Source organism: Cavia porcellus, unplaced genomic scaffold (assembly GCF_034190915.1).
Source record: "Cavia porcellus strain 051 isolate PalLab524CR breed Dunkin Hartley unplaced genomic scaffold, mCavPor4.1 scaffold_12, whole genome shotgun sequence".
Taxonomy (NCBI): Eukaryota; Metazoa; Chordata; class Mammalia; order Rodentia; family Caviidae; genus Cavia; species Cavia porcellus.
The window spans coordinates 45,259,948-45,282,862 of record NW_026947495.1 but is presented as its reverse complement, the minus strand read 5'-3'; the positions used below and the strand labels follow the sequence as shown (position 1 = coordinate 45,282,862).

The 22,915-nt window shown below is 34.0% G+C and overlaps 1 pseudogene; it reads right to left on the bottom strand.

The window, feature by feature from the left end:
* Positions 1 to 11,492: 11,492 nt before the first annotated feature.
* Positions 11,493 to 11,592, bottom strand: LOC111754235 (U6 spliceosomal RNA; annotated as a pseudogene).
* Positions 11,593 to 22,915: the final 11,323 nt, after the last annotated feature.

The window sequence follows — 22,915 nt, the reverse complement described above, 5'->3', positions numbered from 1 at the left end:
AATTTGCAAATGATGAAATTATCAATTTTTAAAAAAATAATAACCGAATTTTGCTCAAAAGTAGACATATTTGTTGAGTAGTTACTATCAGGCAGTTTGATGTTATATTTGCATAAATTAAAGTATGTATTCTATAACACAAACCCACAATGCAATTACTATTACACATATCTGTTATGGTTTGTCTAGATGTACCCCCAGAGCCTCAAGCAAGGTGGGGCTGAATTTAGAGCACATGGTACCAGGATTAAGAGTGTTAATTACTAAATTAATCCACTGATGGTTTGTTACTGACCTAATCCTGGTATCCTAGATAGAGTACAAAATGGGCAGAAAGTAGTGCTGAGGTCCCTTGCTTGCTTGCTTGCTAACTTCTATCCAACATGAACTGTTTCTCCTTTGTGATGCCTGTCTGTCATGACACCCTTCCCCGAGCCAGAAGATTATGAACCGAAATTTCTACAAACTGTAAGCCAAGTAAATATCTCCATTAACTTGTAAGTGTTGGGTATTTTGTCTCAGCCACAATAAAAGTAACTAAAATAATATAGATATAATATAGCTATAGATATAGATAAGAAAATAGATAAGGACACCAAAGCAAAGAATATACAAGTAGTTAATCTATGATTATATTTCTAGTAGACAGTAGAATCAGGATTTAAAATACATTTTGATCTGACTCTGAATCAAAGCCCATGACATGTATTATCATTATCATCTTATCTCATTAGATTGTATTCCATATATGGGAGAGAAAAAATGAAAGAGGTAAGCACACACCCTTCAAAAATCTGTAGCCTGCAGAAGATTCACAAACGTGTTTCAGACAGTTGAAAGGAAAATTTATGGAACTGGGAGAAAAGTCAGATACTGAGGTAATGGAGAGAGAGACTCTGTATGAATGGACATGTTTATTTTTAGTTACTAAACTTTATTGTTTAAGACAGTTTTAGGTTCATAAGCAAACTGAATGGCGAGTACACATGATTCCCACATGGCCTCACCACATATGCATAAACTGCCCCACAGTCAACATTCTCCTGCAGAGTAGCACATTTGTCAACACTGATGAACACTGACATATCATTATTGTACTATATATATATATATATATATATATATATATATATATATATGTATTATGGTAGTATTTCCCCCTAGTTGTAAACTCAACACATTTTAATAAATTCATAATGACACATGTCCACCGTTTTAGTATTGTATAGAATAATTTGCTGTCATAAAAGTTCTTCTTGTTCAGCCTATTTATCCCTCTTGCTTCCTGATGCCTGAATTTTCACCATCTCTGTAGGTTTGTCTTTTCTATAATGTTATACAGGTGGAAACATTATATAGCTATTATAAAATGTCTACTTTTATTTATTTAGCTTCCTCTATTTTTAATGACTTGATAATACCTTTTTAGAAATAATTTTACTGTTTTCTGAACATATTACAATTTCTTTAAGCACTCACCTACTGAAAACATCCTGACTGCTTCCATATTTGAAAAGTATGAATAAAGTCTTTGTAACATTACAAATTTGTAATTTCATGTGAGTGTGAGTTTTCAATTTCTTTGGATAATAGCAAGAAGCAAGGTAGCTGGATATTATAATGTGAATGTAGGTTTGTAAGAAATTGTCAAATGCCTTTTAAAGTATCTATACTATTTTACTTTTCCATCAAGATAGAATAAGAGTTCTTGTTGTTCAGTATTCTAGCCAGCATTTGATGTTGTCTATATTCTGGGGTTTGTTTATCCCAATACCTGTGTAATGATATGTGGTTGTTTTAATTTATATTTTCCTAATGACATGATAGTGAACATTTTTTGTAGGCTTACTTGTCATTTCACTATCTTCTTTGTTGAAGTCACTGCTTAGGATTTTGCTTAAATATTTTTTTGCTGAGTTGTAAGAATTATTTTTATATTTTGACATTTCTTTAATAGATGCATGTCTCACAAATATTTTCTCCTTTGCCTTTACATTTCCTTGATTGTCTATACAGAAGTTTTAAATTTTATTGAAGTACAGTTTATCAATAATTTCTTTCATTGATCATATTTTTAGTGTTATACCCAAAATACAATCTTAATTCTACAGGTCATCCTAGCTTTTTAAGACATCAATATCATCATCTATGGATTTTATATTTAACATTTATGAGCCTTTTAAAAGATTCATGTTTTGAACTTGAGACCTTGATTATCAGGGAAAAATGTTCTAACATTGAGTTGCATTCTCAGCCAACGATCCATTTTGAATTAATTTTTGTGAAGGATATAAGGTTTATATTGAGATTGTATGTTTATTTTTTTTTGCTGTTCAGTTGTGTCAGTATTATCTTTTGAAAGACTATCTTTCTTCTATTATATTAACTTGATTTTTGTCAAAGATCAGATGACTGTATCTATATAGGTCTGGCCTCTCTAATTCTGTTCTATTTATTTCTCTCTTATTTTGACCATGTAACACTTGATTACTCTTGTTTTGTGTCATCTTCAAGTCTAGTTGTATCAGTCTCCTGAGTTTACGTCTCTTACTTATATTGACTTGGCTATTGTATATCATTTGCCTCTCTCTACGAACTTTTTTCTTTTTTTCTTTTTTATTAAAAATATTAACAGAAAGAAGGAGATTAAGATAAAAGAGTACATAACAGCATAATAACACAGGTCAGAACAGAACAATTTAAGCAACACAGTGTTTCACCACATATCAGCACAACAGTAGCTACCATAGTGTCTCTTTTGTTAAAATATTTGAGTATAACTTTGTGTATTATAGCATCAAACACAACATGACAGTGTAAAACCATTCAAGAGAATGAAAGTATTACAGGTTATTTAGAACCAACTAACAGAAAACGAACAATGGTTTCTATATTATCTCCTTGTCCATAAAAAATTTATTTATATTATCACATATAATAAAATCCAATAAGATACAACATGATAAACCAATGGACACAGAAGAACAAAAGCTTCATGGGACTTCAAAATAAGATGATGTTATATCAGCCCTAGCTATTATATTGTCTTGTTTTCTTCAAAATAGCTGTTCATATCATCACAGACAATAAAATCAAAAAACCCAGAATAGAACCATTCCAATTAATGAAAACATTATAAGCCTTAAAAGTAATATAATGGGGAATCATGTTTACCACATACTTTTATGTATTCTTACCATTTCTTACACTAGGGAAACTGTTCGGTATTTATATATGTGAGTTTGATTTATTTCGCTTATAAGTATGGTCTCAAGCTGTGCCCATTTATTTATAAATATCTTAATGTGATTATTCTTTATAGCTGAGTAGTACTCCATTGTATAAAATTACCACAACTTTTTATCTGTTCCTCAGTTGATGGACACATAGGTTGTTTCTAAGATCTGGCTATTACAAATTGTGCTGCTGTAAACATGGGTGCACATATAGCACTGTGGTATGATGTTTTCAGTTCTTCTGGGAATATGCCTAGAGGTGGAATAGCTGGAACAAATGGGACTTCCAATGCCAGCCTTTTGAGACATCTCCAGACTGACCTCCACAATGGTTGCACCAGTATACACTCCCACCAACAATTCAGGAGAGTTCCTTTTTCCCCACAGCCTCTCCAACATTTGTTGTTGGTAGTTTCCCTGATCCTGGCCATTCTATCAGGAGTGAGATGAAATCTCAATGTGATTTTAATTTGTATTTCTCTAATGAGTAATGATGATGAACATTTTCCCATGTATTTATTTGCCATTTGTATTTCTTCATCTGAGAAGTGTGTATTCATCTCAGATGCCCGTTGTTGGATTGGATCTTTGAATTTTGGGGGTTTGATTTTTTAAAATTCTTTATATGTTTTAGAAATCCTTTGTCTGAGGGACAGTTCACTAAGATTTTTCCCAGTTTGTGGGTTTTCTTTTCACTATGCTGGAGATTTCTTTTGACGTGCAGAAACTTTTTAATAAGAAGTGATCCCAGTTATTGATTCCGGGAAGTATTTCCTGTGCAGTGTGATTCCTGTTCATGAAATCTTGACCTACCCCTATGTGTCTTCCAAGTTTTTACCCAATTTGTCTTTCAATAGATTTAGTGTTTCTATTTTAATATTCAGACGTTTGATCCATTTAGATTTTAATTTAGTGCATGGTGATAGGCATGGGTCTAGTTTTAGTTTTTGGCATGTGGAGAGCTAGGTTTTCCAACACCACTTATTAAAGATGCTGTCATTCCTCCAGTGATCATGTTTGGTCCCTTTATCAAAAATAAGGTGGTTGACTGTGTTTGTAGTTGTGGCTGTATCTTATAATCTATTTCATCTTCTTCTGCTCTGTTTTTTTCCAGTACCATGTTGATTTTACTACAGTTGCATTGTAGTATAACTTCAAGTCAGGAATTGTGATGCCTCCTGCCTTGGCATTGTGCTTAGAACAGTCTTTGCTATTCTAGGTCTCTTCTGGTTCCAGATGAATTTTAGGAGTGATTTCCCTAGATCCATAAAGTATGTTGGTGGTGTTTTTATTGGGATTGCATTGAATCTGTATAGCAGTTTTGGGAAAATGGTCATTTTCACAATATTTTTCCTATTCACAAGCAAGGGATGTCTTTCCACTTTCTGAGATCCTCTTCAATTTCTTTTTCCAGTGTATTGTAATTTTCCTTGTATAGATCTTTCACTTCTTTCGTGAGAGTAATTCCTAAATATTTCGTTTTTTTGGATTGCTAGTGTGAAGGGTGTGGCTTCTCTTATTTCTCTCTCTGTGATCTTGTTGTTAGTGTATAGAAATGGTATTGATTTTTGAGTATTGGTTTTGTATCCAGCTACATCGCTGAATTTATTTATTATATCTAGGAGTCTTTCAATGAAGATTTGGGGTTATTCTATGTAAAGTATCATGTATCTGCAAATAATGATAATTTAAATTCTTCTCTTCCTATCTTTACCCCTTTTATTTTTCTCCCGTCTAATTGCTCTGGCTAGTATTTCTAGTATTATATCTAGTACCTGATTTTAAGGTAAAGGTCTTCAACTTTTGGCCATTTAGTATGATGCTGGCTGTTGGTTTGTCATAGATAGCCTTTATTGTATTGAGGTAAAGACCATCTATTCCAATTTTCTGTAAGGTTCTTATCATAAATGAGTGTTGAACCTTATCAAAAGCTTTTTCTGCATCTATAGAAATGATCATGTGATTCTTACTTTTGGCTTTATTGATATGGTGGATTACATTTATTGATTTACGTATGTTGAACCATCCCTGCATACCTGGGATGAATCCCACTTGGTCATGGTGTATAATCTTCTTGATGATTTGCTACATCCTATTTGCCAATATTTTATTGAGGATTTTTGCATCTGTGTTCATTAGGGAGATTGGCCTGTAGTTCTCTTTTTTAGTTTGGTCTTTCTCCGATTTTGGTACTAGAGTAATATTTGCTTCCAGGAATGACTTAGGAAGGATTGCTTCCCTTTCAAATTCATTGAATAGTTTGAGGAGTGTCGGCAGTAAGTCTTCTTTGTGTTTCTTGTAGAATTTGGCAGTGAATCCGTTGAGGCCTGGGCTCTTCTTTGTAGGTAAGGACTTAATTACATTATTGATTTCATAAATAGATATTGGGTTATTCAGCAGTTTTACATTTTTTGACCTAGCTTTGGTAATTCATATGTTTCTAGCAATCTATCTATTTTTTTGTGTTATCAAACCTATGAGAGTAGAGGTTTTCAAAATAGGTGCTGATGATCTTCGATATTTCTACAGAGTCTGTAGTGATTTCTCCTTTTTCATTCCTTATTGCATGAATTTGAGCTTTTTCTTTCCTTTTTTAAGTAAGGTTGGCTAAAGGCTTATCAATTTTATTTATTCTTTTGAAGAACCAACTCTTTGATTCATTGATTCTTTGGATTGTTTTCTTAGTCTCTATTGCATTAATTTCTGCTCTGATTTTTATAATTTCCTCCCTTCTTTTGGCTTTGGGCTTGACTTGCTCTTCTTTTTTTAGATGTTTGAGGTGTAGCATCAGGTTATTTATTTGTATTCGTTCTGTTTTCCTGATGTGGGAACTCAGTGCAATAAATTTTTTTCTGAGGACGGCTTTCATTGCATCCCACAGATTCCGGTAAGTTGTATTTGTATTTTCGTTTGCTTGCAGGTATTGTTTAATTTCTTCTTTAATTTCCCCTGTGACCCACTGATTACTCAAGAGTGTGTTATTCAGTTTCCATGTGTTTGTGGGATTTTTGCAGTATCTTTTATCATTAATTTCTAATTTCATGGCGCTATGATCCAATAACATACATGGGACAATTTCAACTCTTTTGCATTTATTTAAATATGTTCTGTTGGCTAATATATATAATCTATTTTAGAGAATGACCCATGTCCTGCTGAGAAGAATGTGTATTCTGATGTTGTTGGGTGGAACACTCTGTATATATCTATTGAGTACATTTGTTCACACGTGTGATTCAGTTCTGTTATTTCTTTGCTGATTTTCTGTCTGGTTGAGGTGTCCCTTGGTGTTAATGGTGTATTAAGGTCTACTGTGATAATTGTGTTACTGCTAATTTGGCTTTGCATTTCTGTTAATACTTGTTTTATATAACTGGGTGCTCTGGAATTTGGTGTATATATATTTAAGATTGTTATCTCTTCCTCTTGAAGTTTTCCCCTAACAAGTATGTAATGATCTTCTTTATCTCTTCTGATCATTTTTGGCTTGTAGTTCACATTATATGCAAACACAATAGCTACTCCTGCTTTTTTTTTTTGGATTCCTGTTGCATGAAGTATTGTTTTCCATCCTTTGACTTTCAGTCTGTGAGTATCGTTTTGGGTTAGATGGGTTTCTTGTAGACAGTATATGGTTGGATATTGTTTCTTGATCTATTCTGCTAGTCTGTTTCTTTTAATTGGTGCATTGAGACCATTTACATTAATGGTGATGACTGTTATATGTTGGTTTATCATTGACATGTTATCTTTCTGCTGCTGAATCTTTATCTTTCTGTTCTGTTTAATTGTCTGCTTTGCTTAGTGTTTTTTTTCCCCTAAGTGTATCTAAACTGTCTTTCAGCATTCTTTGCAGGGCTGGCTTGGTGATCATGAAGTTCTTCAGCTGTTCTTTGTCATGGAAGTATCTTATTTCTCCATCAATTTCGAAGGACAGTTTTTCAGGGTACAGCAGTCTAGGTTGGAAATCATTTTCCTTTAGGATCTGGAATACTTGATGCTCTTCTTGACTTTATTGTTTGTGCTGAGAAGTCTGCTGCGATTCTGATAGGTTTTCCTTTATAGGTGGTCGGTCTTTTCTCTCCGACAGCTTTTAATATTCTACTCTTATGTTGGATTTCTGGGATGGTGATTATTATATGTCTGGCTGTAGTTTTATTTTGGTTATGACTATTTGGAGTTCTATATGTTTCCCTGATGCTGATGGCAGTTTCCATTCTCATATTTGGGAAATTTTCAGCTATTAATTCTCTATATATCCTCTTGACATCTTTTATGTCCCTTTATCATTTATCCCTATCAATTCTATGTTGCTTTTCTTTGCATCATCTTGCAGCTTTCAAATTGTTATTTCCTGACTCCTTGTTATTTTTAAAAGATCTTGCCTTTCCTGTTACTTGCTGCAATCCTGTCTTTAAAGTCTGAAATTCTATCTTCACTTTCATTGAGGTGGTTTTTATAACTTTCACTGAAATTTTTGACTTCCTGTATATCTCTTTGCATCTGCTTTATGTTTTCTGTTTGTTTCTTATATTGTTCATCCAGGGATCCTACCTCTTTGTTTAGTTCCTTCAATTTTTTAACTGTGTCTTCTTTAGGTATGTTCAACATCTCTTTCATTACTTTTATCATTTCTTCTTTTACCTGGGGGATTATTTCTAGTTTGAATTCCTTTAAACCTTCCTGGAGTTGCTTTTTTATTTGTTTCTATTGTTTCATATATTTAGGTGTATGGCATATATTTTCTTCTATGTACATAGTTCCTAAGGTTTCTTGGGATGGGCTGGAGGTTTGAGATTGCATTTTGTTCTTTTCCTTTGTCATTTTCCGATATTTCTATGCTTCAAGTGTTGTTCCAAGGCTTCCTCTGGATGTGTTGGAAATCGTCTCCTATGCCCTGGGCTCCTGGGACTGAATTGGAGTTGCTGAGCCTGGTCCAGTTAAGCACTCAGGCCCTCCTGTGCCACTTTTAGTGTTTCAAATAGCTGGGCAGGCACCTAACCACTGTGGATGATGGGTTGAAGCTCTCCCTGGGCGAAGACCAATGCCCTGGAACTTACTTCACCTACTCTCAAATCCTGTAATTGAAGAAGGTCACTGGGTGTAATATAGTTCATCCAAAAATCTTCCCAAGGCTAGTCTAGTGTTCCTGAGCCCTGGATGGGTCCTTGAGCTCCAAAAGAGATGATCTTAAAGTCTCCTGGGGCTCAGGGTCCCACAAATTTACCTCCACCACTACTGAGTTTCCCGGCTTGGGAGAAGGTCACTGGGCCTGCCCTGGTTAGGTCTGAAACCTGCCAAGGGCAGCCCAGTGTGGCTGGGCTCTGGGCAGGTCCTTGATCTTAGGAAGAGATGTTCTTAAAGTCTCGCTGGGTCTCCGGATGGCATGCGGACTTACCCTAGCCCCAAACTTTAGAATCAATTTGTTGGTATTTGCAAAATACTTTGGTGGGATTTTGATTAGAGTTGTGTTGAATCTGTAGAAGAATTTTGGAAGAGGTGACATTTTGACAATATTGAGTCTTTCAATCCATGAACATGACATAACATTCCATTATTTAGTTTTTCTTTCATTTCATTAGAGTTTTGTAGTATTTCTCATGTAGAATGAACATGCATTTTGCTAACTTATACTTAAGTGTTTCATTTTGGTGAGTGCTAATGTAAATAGTAATACATTTTTAATTTTAAATTACTCTTGTTCGTTGCTGTTATGCAGGAAAGTAATTGCATTTTGGTCTATTGACCATGTACCCTGCAATCTTGCTCTAGTAACATTGTCATAATTGCTTATTAGTTCCAATAATGTTTTGTTGAAATTTTCAGATTTTCTACAGAGAAGAAAAGTCTTCTGGGAAGAGACAGTTTTTTTCTCAATCTGCATATCTTTTTATTTACTCATTTATCACATTATTTAGAACTTCTATACAATGTTGAAAATACGCAGAGAGAAGGGACACCTTTGCTTTGTTCCCAAATGGTGAAAAGCTTTTAGTTTCTCACTATTAAGTACTGTGTTAGTTGAAGTCTTTTTTAGATATCTTTTATGAAGTTGCAAAAATTCTTCTTTATTCTTAATTTGCTAATAATTGTTGTCATGAAAGGATGTTGAATATTGTCATGTTTTTTCAGACTTATTGAAATAACCACGCAGTATTCTTCAGATTATTGCTTTGATAGGTTGATTACATTAATTGCTTTTTTGATTGTCAGACAAACTTTGCACACCTAGGACAAATCTCACCTAGTTGTGGTGTATAATTCTTTTCATATGTTGTTGTATTCAGTTTGCTAAAATTTTGATGAGGATTTTAGCATCTTTGTTCATTAGTGACATTGGTTTGGAGTTTCCCTTTTCAATATTGTTTTTGTTTGATTTGAGTATTATGGTAAATGTTGGCCTCAAATGATAAATTAGCAACTATTACTTTGCATCTCTATTCTGAAAGACCATAGATAACTGGTACAACTTTTTTTCTTAAACATTTGATAGAATTCACTTGGACCCAATATTTTCTGCTCTGGAAGATTATTAATCACTCATAAAATTTTCTTACTACTTTTGTCCCATTCACTTTGTCTCTTTCTTCTGTGACAGATTGTGTCTTTCCAGGAATAGATCTAAAACTGCTCATTTGAAGCCTTGTTTCATCTAGGTTTTCAAATTGTGAACATAGAGTTATTTCCAATATTCATTTAATTTGTTTTTAATACCCATTAGATATTTCATAATGTTCCTCTTTTCTGACATTAGCTTATTTATTTGGTATCTTTTTTATTGTTTATTGTTTACCCTGGCTAGAGGATTATCAATTTTACTGGCCTCTTAAAAAATTAGCTTTGGATTTCATTGATTTTTCTGCTTGAAAAGTTTTTTTTTCCCCTTTGGTACCAGGGATTGAACTCATAATCTTATGCTTGGTAGGCAGACTCTAATGTTGCTGAGGTAAATCTCCAGCCTCTGATTTTTCTGTTTCAATTTCCTTCATTTTTGTTTGTTTTAAAAATTTCTTTTTTTCTACTTGTTTTGAATTTTGTTTTCTTTTTTTATTTCCTCAAATAGAAACTTAAATTTGATTTTCAGTCATTATTTTCTAATGTATGGATCCAATACATTGTTCTCTGAGTGTGGTTCTCATCTCACTTTACAAGTTTGATAAGTTATATTTCATTTAAATAATTATACTTTAAAATTTATACTGAGATTGTCCTCTATGCATCCATGCAGAGGTAGTTGGTTTAATTTCCATATATACGTGTTCCTTCCCTTCTATCTTCTTTCAAGATTATTATTTCCAAATTTCTTATTTTCTGAGTTTTGAATAAATATTTTTGGTATACTTTGGGGAAACGCATTCTGCTTGGTGTTTTTGAATTTTGTGGATGTGATTTGGTGTCTGAAATTAACTTGGGGAAAATTTTTATCCATTATTTCTTCAAGTATTGCTTCAGTTTATTTCTCTTTTCTTTCTTGACATGTCATTATGCTAGAACTTTTATGGTTGTACCATAGTTTTTAGATTTTCTGTTATGGGCTTTTTAGCTAGGCTTTCCCCCCTTATTTCAGTTTTGGAAGATTTTTAAACCATTCCCAAGCTCACAGACTTTTTACTCAGCTGCATCCAGTCTAGTAATTAGTTCATTTACCATGTTTCATTTGTCATGTTTAATATATACCATTTTTATTTTTTCTCAGAATTATTGTGACTTTGCTAATATTATGCATCTGTTTTGCTTTTTATTAACATTCTCAGCATATTTATCATAGTTTAAAATTTATTTCTCTGTTAATCCCTTCATTATTTCAATATGTGTCTGTGATTGTCCTGCTTGTTTAATCTGATACTTGTTAGAGCCTTGTGATATTTTTGTGGAAAGGTGGACACGATATATTGATAGGAGAGACTGCAGTGAATTAGGCCTTTAGTGGTAAGTGGTATGGAGTAGGTGGGGAGAAACATTTTATAATCCTAAGATTAGGTCTTAATCTTTTTGGGGTTTTTTTGTCCTTGGTCTATGAACTTCCTTTATTCTTTTTTTTTTTTTTTTCCTCCCTCTACTAGAGCAAGATAACAAGACAGGGCTGGAGTTGTGTATTTCTCTTCCTTCAGTTAGGATAGGTGCTAGATGAGGAGAGGCTGTTTTGTTGGTAAAATTGAGCCCAAATACACATCCACCAGGCCAAAATATTTTCCTTTCTGATACATGCTCTAACCTCAAAAATGGGACCTAAGTTTTGAATGCTTTCGCTTTCTCAAGGCTTTTTCCTGCCCCTTCTCTATCTCCTTGGGCAGAGGTCATCCTAATCTTCTCTGTATCATTCCAGTTTTGGTGTCTGTGCTGCCAAAGCGAGCATCCCCTTCTCTATCTCTTTCTTTTTTTGCATTTTAACCTGCCTCAAGAACTGGCACACAATGGGTGAAGATCTTTTTCTCTTTGTGTGTGGGGAACATAACAAGATCAAAAGATCATCCCTCTCATTCTGCTCATGATTCACTTCTTTGGTAGTCAAACTAGTTGGATAAGTCAGAGTTTGCTAGACTTAACATTTCCAACAGGTGGGTCATGAGTACTGGGTTGGCATATATTCTTATAAGGCTTCACTTTGGTTTTAGCCTTGGGACAAGGATATGCGTTTGGAGAGCACCATGCTATTTTTAGTAAAATGAGGTTTTAATCACTATCAAGCTTCGTATATTATAACAGACAAATTCCTTAGGAGGGTGGTCTCAAATTTATCTTTCTTATAAATGAGTAGTATTCCATTACATGCAAAACACACATCCTTTTTTATCCATTCCTCAGTTGATGAGCATTTGGGTTGTTTCCAAGATTTAGCTAAAAATAGCACTGCTATAAACATGGGTGCACAAACATCACTGTGGTATGATGTTTTTAACTCTTAGGAAAATAACCAGAAGAGGAATAGTTGGATCAAATGGGACTGTTAATCCTAGTTTTTAAATGAATCTTCATGCTGAATTCCACAGTGGTTGCACCAGTCTATGCTCCCACCAAAAGTGCAAAACAGTTCCTTTTCCCCCAAACCTCACCAGCATTTATTAGTTGGTTTGCTGATGACAGTCATTTTTTCTGGGTTGAGATTGAATCTCAGGGTTGCTTTAATTCGCATCTCTTGAATGCCAGTGGTGTTGAATGTTTTTCATATATTCATTTGCCATTTGTATTTCTTCATCTGAGAAGTGTGCGTTCATTTCAGATGCTCATTTTTGGATTGAGTTTTTGAATTTGGGGGGGGTCTGTTTTTTAATTCTTTAAATGTTCTAAATATAAGTCCTTTGTTGAACAACTGGCTATAATGTTTTTCAACTCTGAGTTATTTTTGCACTTAGTGATTTCTTTTGTTGTGCAGAAGCTTTTTAATAAGGGTGAGATCCCCTTTGTTGGTTTCGTATAATATTTCCCATGCAATCTGGGTTTTGTTCATGAAATCTCTACCTACACCTGTGTCTTCAAGATTTCTACCTATTTTCTGTTCCAGTATGTTTAGTGTTTCTGTTTTAATATTTAGATCTTTGATTCATTTTAACCTTAATTTAGTGCATATTAATAGACATGAGTCTAGTTTTAGTCATTGGTATGCAAAAAACTAGGTTTTCCAGTACCATTTATTAGACTTTCTTCCAGTAACCATGCTTGGCTCTTTTTTCAAAGACAAGGTAATTTAGTGTGTTTAGAGTTACATATGCATCTTCTATTCTGTTTCATTGATTCTCAAGTCTGGTGGTTTTTGTTTTTGGACAGTACCATGTTGGTTTTTATCATAGTAGCTTTATAATAATTTTAAGTCAGGGGTTGAGATGCCCCCTGATTTACTTCCCTCTGTTGCCTAGAATTGCTTTTGCTATTTTAGGTCTCTTGTTTCCAAATGAATTTTAGAAATGTTTTCTCTATTTCTGATGTATGCTAAGGGTATTTTGGTTGGAAATGCATTAAATGTATAACACTTTGTGAGTATGGCCATTTTCACTATGTTGGTTCTTCCTATTCATATGCAAGGGATATCTTTCCATTTTCTGATATCTTTGATCTTCTTTTTCAGAGTACTATAGTTTTCAATGTATAGATCTTTTACTTCTTTTGTTATATTGATTCCTAAATATTTCACTTTTTTTTTTGGATGGCGTTGTGAAGGGTCTGGTTTCCTTAATCTCTTAGTGAGCTTGTTGTTTATGTTCAGAAATGCAATAGATTTTTGTTTTGAGACAGAGTCTCACTATGAAATGCAGGATGAATTTGAACTCACTTATGGAAGCTCTGGCTGGCCTCAAACTCATGGTGATCCTTTTTTAATCTCCTGAGTGCTGGGATTACAGGTACGTACCACCATGTCCAGCTCTGCTATTGACTCTTAGGTGTTGACTTTTATCAACACATCAGATACACTACTGCTTTTGGTTATTAAGTCTAGAAATCTTTTCGTGGAGTTTTTATGGTCTTAAAGTAGAGTTCCATGTCATCTGTGAATAATGATAATTTAACCTCTTTATTTCCTATCCTTATTTCCTTTTATTTCTCCTTCTTGTTTAATTGCTCAGGCCAGTGTTTCCAGAACTATAATATTGAATAGAAGTGGTGATAGTGTACGTCCTTATCTTGTTCTTGATTTTAGACTAAAAGCTTTCAGTTTTTGTCCATTTAATATGATGTTAGCTGTTGCTTTGTCATAGATGACTTTTATTGGATTGAGAAAAAGACCACCTATTCCAATTTTCCATAGGGCTTTTTTAAAATCATGAATGAATGTCAGATTTTGTCAAGAACTTTTTGTGCATCCACTGAGATGATCATATGATTTTTTATTTTATTGATGTAGTATATTACATTTATTGATTTTCCTATGTTGAACCATCCGTGCATTCGTGGGATGAGTCTCAGATAGTTATGGTGAGATCATTGTATTCTTGATGATTTGATGCATTCTGTTTGCTAGTATATCACTGATGATTTTTGCATCTGTGTGCATCAAGGAGTTTAGCTTGTGGTTCTCTTTTTTTGGTTGGGTCTGTCTATGATTTTGGTGTCAGTAATATTTGCTTCTTGGAATGAGTTAGAGAGTATTACTTCCTTTTCAATTTCATTAAAGATTTTGAGGAGTATCAGTATCTCCCCTAAACTTTCTGTAGAATTTAGCACTGAATCTATTAGGGTCTGGGATTTCCTTTTTGGTAAGTTTTAATTATATTTTCAATTTCATTTACTGATACTGGGTTATTCAGAAATTTTATATCTTCCTGATTCAGTTTTGGTAATTCATACATATCTAGGAATATGCCCATTTGTTCTGTGTTTGCCATCCCACAAAAGTAAATTTTCAAAGTAGATACTGATGACCTTCTGCATTTCTGCAGGATCTATAGTTATTTCATCTTTTTAATTCCATATTTCATGAATCTGAGTCTTTCCTTTTTTGATAAGAGTGACTAAGGGTTTATCAATTTTATTTATTCTGTCGAATAACCAACTTCAATTCATTAATTATTTGTATTGTTTTCTAACCTCACTTGGATGATTTTTTGCTCTGATCTTTGCAATTTCTTCTTTCATGGACTTTGGATGTGATTTGTTTGTGAACATGTTTTTAATGGCTTTTGTGCTACCTCAAGCTATCTGGCCAGCTCCAGTCAATCTTGTGATGTTCTTTGCTTTGTCTTGTAACTGTTGGATTGACTTTTTGTGATCTCTTGATTTTTTTAAAGATGCCTTTCTTTTTCTGGTCACTAGTCACATCCCTGTTTTGTAGGTCTGATATTCTATCCTCACCTTCATTCACTGTATTGTGTATACTACCAAGGAGTTACTAATCTCCTGAATTTCTGTTTAATTGATGCCATTTTTTGTCTATGTTGTGCATTCTTGGTTTCCATCATTTTCCTACGTTCCTCTATGTTTTAATCTGTGTCTGCTCTAATGGCTTTCATTTTGATTGTTATTTCTTTTTGCACCTTAGATATTATCTTTTCTATGGTCTGTAACACTTTTTTTTTTAACTTATGCTGCTATCATTTCAGAAAGTTCCCGCAGTTTGCTTCTGGTTTTCTCTCTTCATGCTCGGGACTTTTCCTGGGTGGACTTGATGTTTGGGGTTGCATTTTACTTCTTTTTCTTGTCATTTTCTACTTTTATTTTGTTTTGTATTCTGTCTTGATGTTTATATATTTCTTTTGTTTGATAGTTTTATCCCTGGTATCTAGATCTTCCTAGGAGATATCTGTTCCTCGGAATGTCTTCTACATATAGATGATATAGATGATATATGTCTTCTAGATATAGATGGTCTCTATGTCTGTCTCATGAACCTACTTTCCCAATATATTAAAAATGTGGAGTTGTTATCAATTTGACTCAGGGCCTGTTCCTTTGTACTGGACTATGGTTACGGTTATGACCCCTTGTAACTGCAGTGTTGTCATACAGAGGAGTCCATGTTGCTTTAATTTGCATTTCTCTAATGTCCAGTGGTGTTGATCATTTCTTCATGTACATACTGATTACTTTCCTTCTTCTGTGAAGTATCTGTTCATTTCAGTTACCCATTTTATTGGATCTTTAAGTATAAAAGGTGTGCTTTTTTGAGTTCTTTGTATATTTTAAGTATTAGCCCTCTGTCTGTGGTATAGCTAGCAAATCCCTCCTCCAATATTTTTTAAGTTGTCTTTTCATTCTTTTGGTAGTTTATCTTGCTGTGCAGAACCTTTTAAATTTGATACAGCTGCATTTGTTGATTGTCAGTACTATTTCCTTTGCAACCAGGTTTTTTCAGAAGGTTCTCACCTATACCTGTGATGTTTAGAGTTTTACCTAATTTGTTTTCCAACAGCTTAAGTGTTTCTGTTTTAACATTTAGTTCTTTGATGCTTTTTTAAGTTTAGTATATGGTGGAAAATGGGATCTAGATTCAGTCTTCTGCATGTTTATAGCCAGTTCTCCAACATCATTTATTAAAGAGGGTATCTTTCTTTCAGGTATTTTCTTTTCTACCTATCCCCCAACTAGATATCTGTCTGGAAGAGTTACAGACATAATATTGCAAAGATACATGCAATTTACAGATATTTACAGTAGCACAATTCATAATATCTAAATCTTTGAAGTGGCCTATTTGTTCATTGACACATGATTTTTACACACAATGGAGGGCTACTCCTTCATGAAGAAAGACAAACTTGACTCATTTGTAGGAAAATGGATGCACCTTGAGACCAGAGTGTTCAGTAAGATAAATCTGACACATAAGCTTAAATATCATATGTTTTCTCTTTTATGAGAAACTCAAAGTATAGATGAAGAGCAAAACCTAAGATAGTAGGTAGGGAGATAAATCCTTCTCAAAGGGGAAGGAAATTGAAAGATGGAGAGAGAAGAGAAGACAGGAAGGAAAGGGAATGAAAATGGAATTAGCATATTATGTGCATGTACCAAAAGGAATTGAGATGTATTATATACATTTACCAATTTATCACAAGGAATGTGAACATTGTGTGCTGCAAGCACGTGCTTATAAAAAAGAATTCATTAAATTATCATTCTCTATTACTAAAATTTTTAAAAGGTAAAGTAGAGGAAAAAATCCATGTAAAATTTCAGATATCTAAATTCTTGGACTGTATTAAGATATTTTTAGGGAATTATATTTTGAACATTAAAATTTTGGTTAAAATTTGTTTTAAATCATTAATGAAGACACAAGCAAACCTCAAGGTACATATTAGGTAAATACTGTGTATTTCCAGGTTTCAGTTTTTAGCATTTTAAGCTTAGGAAGCTTAAAATATTTTTTAATTTCTTTGTAATTCAGATAGCAAGTCTGGTATTTACATTATAGAAAATGGATTTAGAGGGAAAAATGAATTGCGATTAGAAAATTTCTCCCAAAATGCCATGCTGTACTTAGGAAAACATCTTGCATTTGAGGAAATCTTTCCCTGCTGTGTGTCTGGCCTTTCATTCTGCCAGGTACCCCAGCAGTATCACTGGCCTGGGACCAATTTGTGTGACTGTGGTTTTCTGTATCCCATTTTCAAAAATAAGAAAGAAGGAATATAGAAGGGAAAAGAAGTTAAAATCTTAAGTACATATCTGAGTTCTAGCTAGTTAATGATATCTGACTGTCCTGGTCTTAATATTAGCCACATATAGTTATAATGAACAGTTTCTAACCAGTTCTGGTACCTTCAAATCTAGTGGGCATTTAGCAAGTTAACTGATTGCAAGAGTTGAGTACGTTGACCTGTATTGTTTCAGGCTGTTTCTGTAGTCAGTTAAGATACTCATTTATGAAAAATGAAAGAATACAGTCACTTTAATGTGACATGTGCTAAAACTTTCTCTAGGTAGGATGCTCATAATGTATATAACACTCTAGACATTTACTGTTTAACATGTAGAGGGTGATATCATTTTGAAACATGAATGGCATGCATGATCTAGAAAGAAAAGTTAGAAAAACTTTTCAGAGAAAATTTTACATGTAAACATGCCAACAACTTCAAATACACTGAAGACAATAGATAAGAAAAATGACTCTTACAAAGTATCTACCTTGATGGAGGCTCTTCATCAAAAAGAAAATTAAGTTGATGTTTTTAACCCTACTTTTAATGCAATGAAATACCAGGGCATCTCATACCTATATTTATTCTCTGTAAAGTACTGGCCGATTTTACTCCATCTCTGTCTTTAAGTTGAAATGCACTTTTGTTTTAAAAAAATCTTCTGCATATGTTACAGCCATCTTAATGCCTTCTTTCTAAAAACTTCAGTGCCTGTCATGAAAATAGGGATGTCTTCCAAAAGACAGCACAGTCATCAGTCTCAAGGGCATTGCCAATACTTAACCACTGCCATGTAGTTCATCCTACATACTAAATTCCTCTCTTTTCTCAAAGTGTTTTTACTTTTATTTTAAAGATTAAGCCTGAATAAACTATAACAGAATTAAGTCAATCAGAATAGAAGAATGAAAGCAACACAGGACTTTAAAACAAGCTAATAGGAAATCAGCGGTGGCTACCACAATGTATCTTGTTATCTTCAAAATAGCATGCTGCCCATACTATCACACATAATAAAATCAAACAAAACAAGACAGAATAAAACCAAACTTAACAAAACAATGAAAAGAATACAATAATTCAAAACAAGATAATAGAAAATTGATAATGGGCTGCCATCTTCGCTTTTTAGACATTTCTGCTCCTATTACATTCACAGTATCTATTGTACATTTTGGATCCCATTAACTCCTTCAGCTTCTTATGCTAGGGAGATAACACAATGTTCACCTATACAAGTCTGAACCATTTCAGCAGTGAGCATGATCTCAAGTTGTATCCATTTACTTACAAGAGCCTCGAGATTATACTGCTTGATAGCTAAGTAGCTTTCTATTGTTGTATAAAAATACCATAACTTTCTTATCAATTCTGCAGTTGATGGTCAAGCTACCCCTGCTTTTTTCTGGTTTCCTGTAACATGGAAAAATGTTTTCTCTCCTTTGACTTTTGGTCTATGAATTTCCTTTTGAGTTATATGTATTTCTTATGTACAGCTTATTGATTGATCTTGTTCTTGATCCACTCTTCTTATTTTTCTTTCTTTTTTTTTTTTTTTTTTTTTTTTTTGGTGAATTGAGGCCATCTATATTAAAGGCTACAACTGGCATGCATTGGTTCAAATCTGCCACACTATCCTCCTGCTGCTGCCTGCCCCCCACTTTTCCCTCTGTGTTCAATTGCCTGCCCTGTTTGGTCATCCCCCTGTGCTGCTGTTCCTGGAACTGTGGTCATCTTTATCTCTCTCTAGAATGTCCTTCAGTGCTCTTTGAAGGGTTGGTTTGGTGGTCATGAATTCCTTCAATTGTTCTTTTTCATGGGAGTATCCTATTTTCTATCAATTTTGAAAGGCACTTTTTCAGGGCACATCAATCTGGATTAGAAGTTGTTTTCTTTCAGGGTTTGAAGCACCTCAATCTAAGCTCTTCTTGACTTAATGGTTTGTGTCGAGAAATCTGACATGATTCTGATGGGTTTTTTTAATAGGTGATCTGGTTCTTTTCTCTAATAGGCTTTCATATTCTGTTCTTGTGCTGAATTTCTGGGATCTTGACTATTACATATCTGGGTGTAGGTTTATTTTGGTTATGGCTAGTTGGATTTCTATGAGTCTCACTTATACATAGGCTCCTTTTCCCATGTTTTGGACGTTTTCTGCTATTATTTCTCTAGATATTCTTTTATGTCATTTGTGTTGACCCCCTGCTTTTTTGCTGACACTGTCACTCTTAAATAATGTTTCTTTGCATGATATTGGAACCATTCAATTGTTATTTCCCAGTTCCTTGTTATTTTTGAAAGAACTTTGCTTTCATGATCACTAGCATCAATACTATCTTCAAGAACTGAAAGTCTATTTTCAGTCTCTTTCAAGTGGTTTTGCCAGCTTTTGATGGAATTTTTAACTCCCTGGTTATCTCTTTGAGTCTTTTTGATGCATTGTAATTCCTTCCTGTATTGTTCATTCAAGGTTTCCATCATTTTCCTGTTCTCTCTTTTTATGCGTATCTACTTTGGATATGCACAGAAATTTTCATTGTTTGTGATTTCTTCTTTCACCTGAGACATTATTTCTGATCTGATTACTCTTACAATCTCATGAAGTTGTTTCTCTACTTCAGTTGCTATCCTTTCCGAGATTTCAGATGTGTGACTTCCATGACTGTGTCTCCAAGACTTGTTCTGTGTGGGCTGGAGGTCTTGAGATTCCCTTTTGCTCTTTCATCTTGACATTTTCCTAGGTTCCTGCCAGTTGTGGGATCCCAGATTCTTCCTGCGTTGACAGTTCTTCTGCAGGGTAGAGGAACAGACCAGGCAGCTGGGATTCTTCTAAGGTTAGGTCTTATATCACCATGATACAATTGTCAAATCCTAGAAACTAGTATTGACAAATTACTATTAACTAAATTTTTGGTGATAACTGAATTCCACAAGTTTTTCTGCAAACATCATTTTTCTCTTCCAGAATGTTACAAAGAATCACACGTTGCACACAGTTGTTTTGCCTTGTTAGTTCCCTTTGATCTGTGAACTTTTACAGTTTTTCCTTTTTGTAAGCTTAATGGTTTTAAGATGGCCAGTCAGGTATAGGCTCTCTCATCTCACCATAAGAGAGGAGATGCTACTAGTGTGTCACACTAGTGATATTAACCTGGGTCAGATGATGAGAGCAATGCTTGTCAGCCTCTTCCACGACAAAAGGTTGTTTCCCCTTTCTATACTCTGTTTTTGGAAGTGAGTCTTCATGTCTAGTTCACACCCAAAGGTAGTCAAGTTCCTTTCCTACACAGGGGTATCAAACCTCATTTTTTTCACTTTTTCATTATATGTTATAAATTACTCTGTGTCATATCCTCTTCATTCTCTAATAATTATGCCTTCATACTCTAGTTTTTATGCCTATATGTTATTTCTTGGCTGAGTACAGCATAATTTATTTAGTCAGTGCTCCATGAATAAAAATTGAGGATGTTTTCAGTGTTTTTAAACTTAATGATAATAGTTATAAGCATTAAACTGTAACTAAATGACTTTTGTAAAGTTTTAAAAAGCTCTTTTCTTATCATGCTGAAAATTCTTAACAAAATAGTGTTAGCTTTATCATTTTTCTGCATCTATTAATATGCTGTTACTTTTTCTGTTGTTTCCTGCTAAAATGGAGAATTACATTGGTTTGCCAGTGTTAAACAAATTTTACATTTCTATAATAAAATGTTCTAATCATATTACTCTTTATTGAATTACATTTTAAAATATTATCAATAGTATTTACATCTATGTTTATGGAGGATATTATTCTATAAATTTTTGTTCTCATATATCAAAATTTCTTCATTAAGTTTTAATAATTTGTCAGGTATGGGAGGATGTCACATGCTGCCTTAAGTATAACCAGAAATGTTCTTACAAAAGCAAAATTACTTGTCTCTGGGTGGTAGGTAATTTCAGATCCTGGGTCTCTTAGTTCCTTGTTTTAGTCATGACTTCCTCCTTCAAAGAGAATCATTGATATTTTTCCTTAATTACTTGTGTTACAAAGCAATAATATTATGACACAAGTAAATTATGAATTCTTCAGCACTGATTCTGTAACACCTCTTATAAGAAAGTTAGGCAAAATTTCTGTTTATAATAAACTTCTGAGCTTTTATTAAAGGATTCTTTACCATTTTCCATTTGTTATGGCTTGTATCTAGATATCTACTCAAAACCTCAGGTGGTCAGAGGTGGGGAGTTTTGAAGGTGTTTGGATTGAGGTGGGTAATGTTGGGATTAAGGGTGTTCTACCCCAGGTGTGAGTGGCATCACCCAAGTGGAGGTTAGCGGGATGGAATATAAAGAGACATAAAGAAGCTGCTTTGTCTCTTGGCTGCTTTGCTTCCTTCTGCCTGACCTGCCATGCCATGGACTTTTTTTTCTCTGTGATGCCCCTCTGCCATTCCACCCTCTCCTCCCTTGGAGCCACCTGGCTATGCACTGAAATCTCTACAAACTCTGAGCCAAAGAAGCCTTTCCTCTTTTAACTTTGGATGCCAAGCATTTTGTCTCAGCAATGAGAAAAGTAACTAAAACACTGTTGTCTTCCTAAACAGTAGAAAGAGTGTCTCCTTTATTTACATCTGGCTGACATGTATATTGAACACGCTGATGAGATTTATGTATATCCATATATTAGTTGTGAATTATAGTAGGGATAAGAACTCTGGTTCCCTTCATCTACATCCTGGGCATTTCAGATTGCCACCTTATCATTGGCACAAAACACAAATCTTTAATTTTGCTCAATTAATACAGTCCAGTAAGAATCTGCATTTTCTTTGTGGGCTTGCTTATAGTCATGGCAGAAGACCTAAATGTAAGTAACAGAAAATAATATGAGGAGGAAACATCTAAACATTCCTTTGAGGGCATCAGAACATTTACTGCCATTATCTTTCTCCTAATCCTAATTCTTCTGTGCTTAACAGTAAATTACATAATTAAAATACTCAGAAAATATAGAAGACTATGAAAGAAATAAAATTAAGATTATTTTCTAAAAGGAAAAGAAATAGGTACAATAAACATATGGCAGTCTAGAGTCAAATTTAACCTGTTATTGAGATTATAGTATATTGTTACTTAATTGAGATTCAAGCTGAGCTCATAAAAGCAGCAGATATATTTATTTTGAGTAGTATCTCTTCTCTCACTTCTTCACCTTCTTCTCTTCTTTCTCCTCCTCCTCCAATCTGGGATTAAACTTCAAATCTTCCCACTGAATTACACCCCTATTCCTTTATTTTGACTCAGGGTCTTAATAAATTGCAAAGTTGCCCATAATGAGCTTGAACTTGCTATGCTCCTGCTTCAGGCTTCCAAAGCGCAGGAATTGCAGGTATGCACAAGTATACTCAGTTCAAAATATTTTTTATATAGACTTAATGCCAGAAATTAAAAATCATGAGATTCCATTATAAGTACTCAGAATTATATTAGAAAATCTAATTACCTTACTGCTCTGGGTTCTAGGCCATTCTGAAAATAAGTTGTTGCTGAGTAGTGGCTGCTTCTTTCGAAGGGGCAAATCATATTTTTCTAGTTTATAACAGTCTACACCTCAAT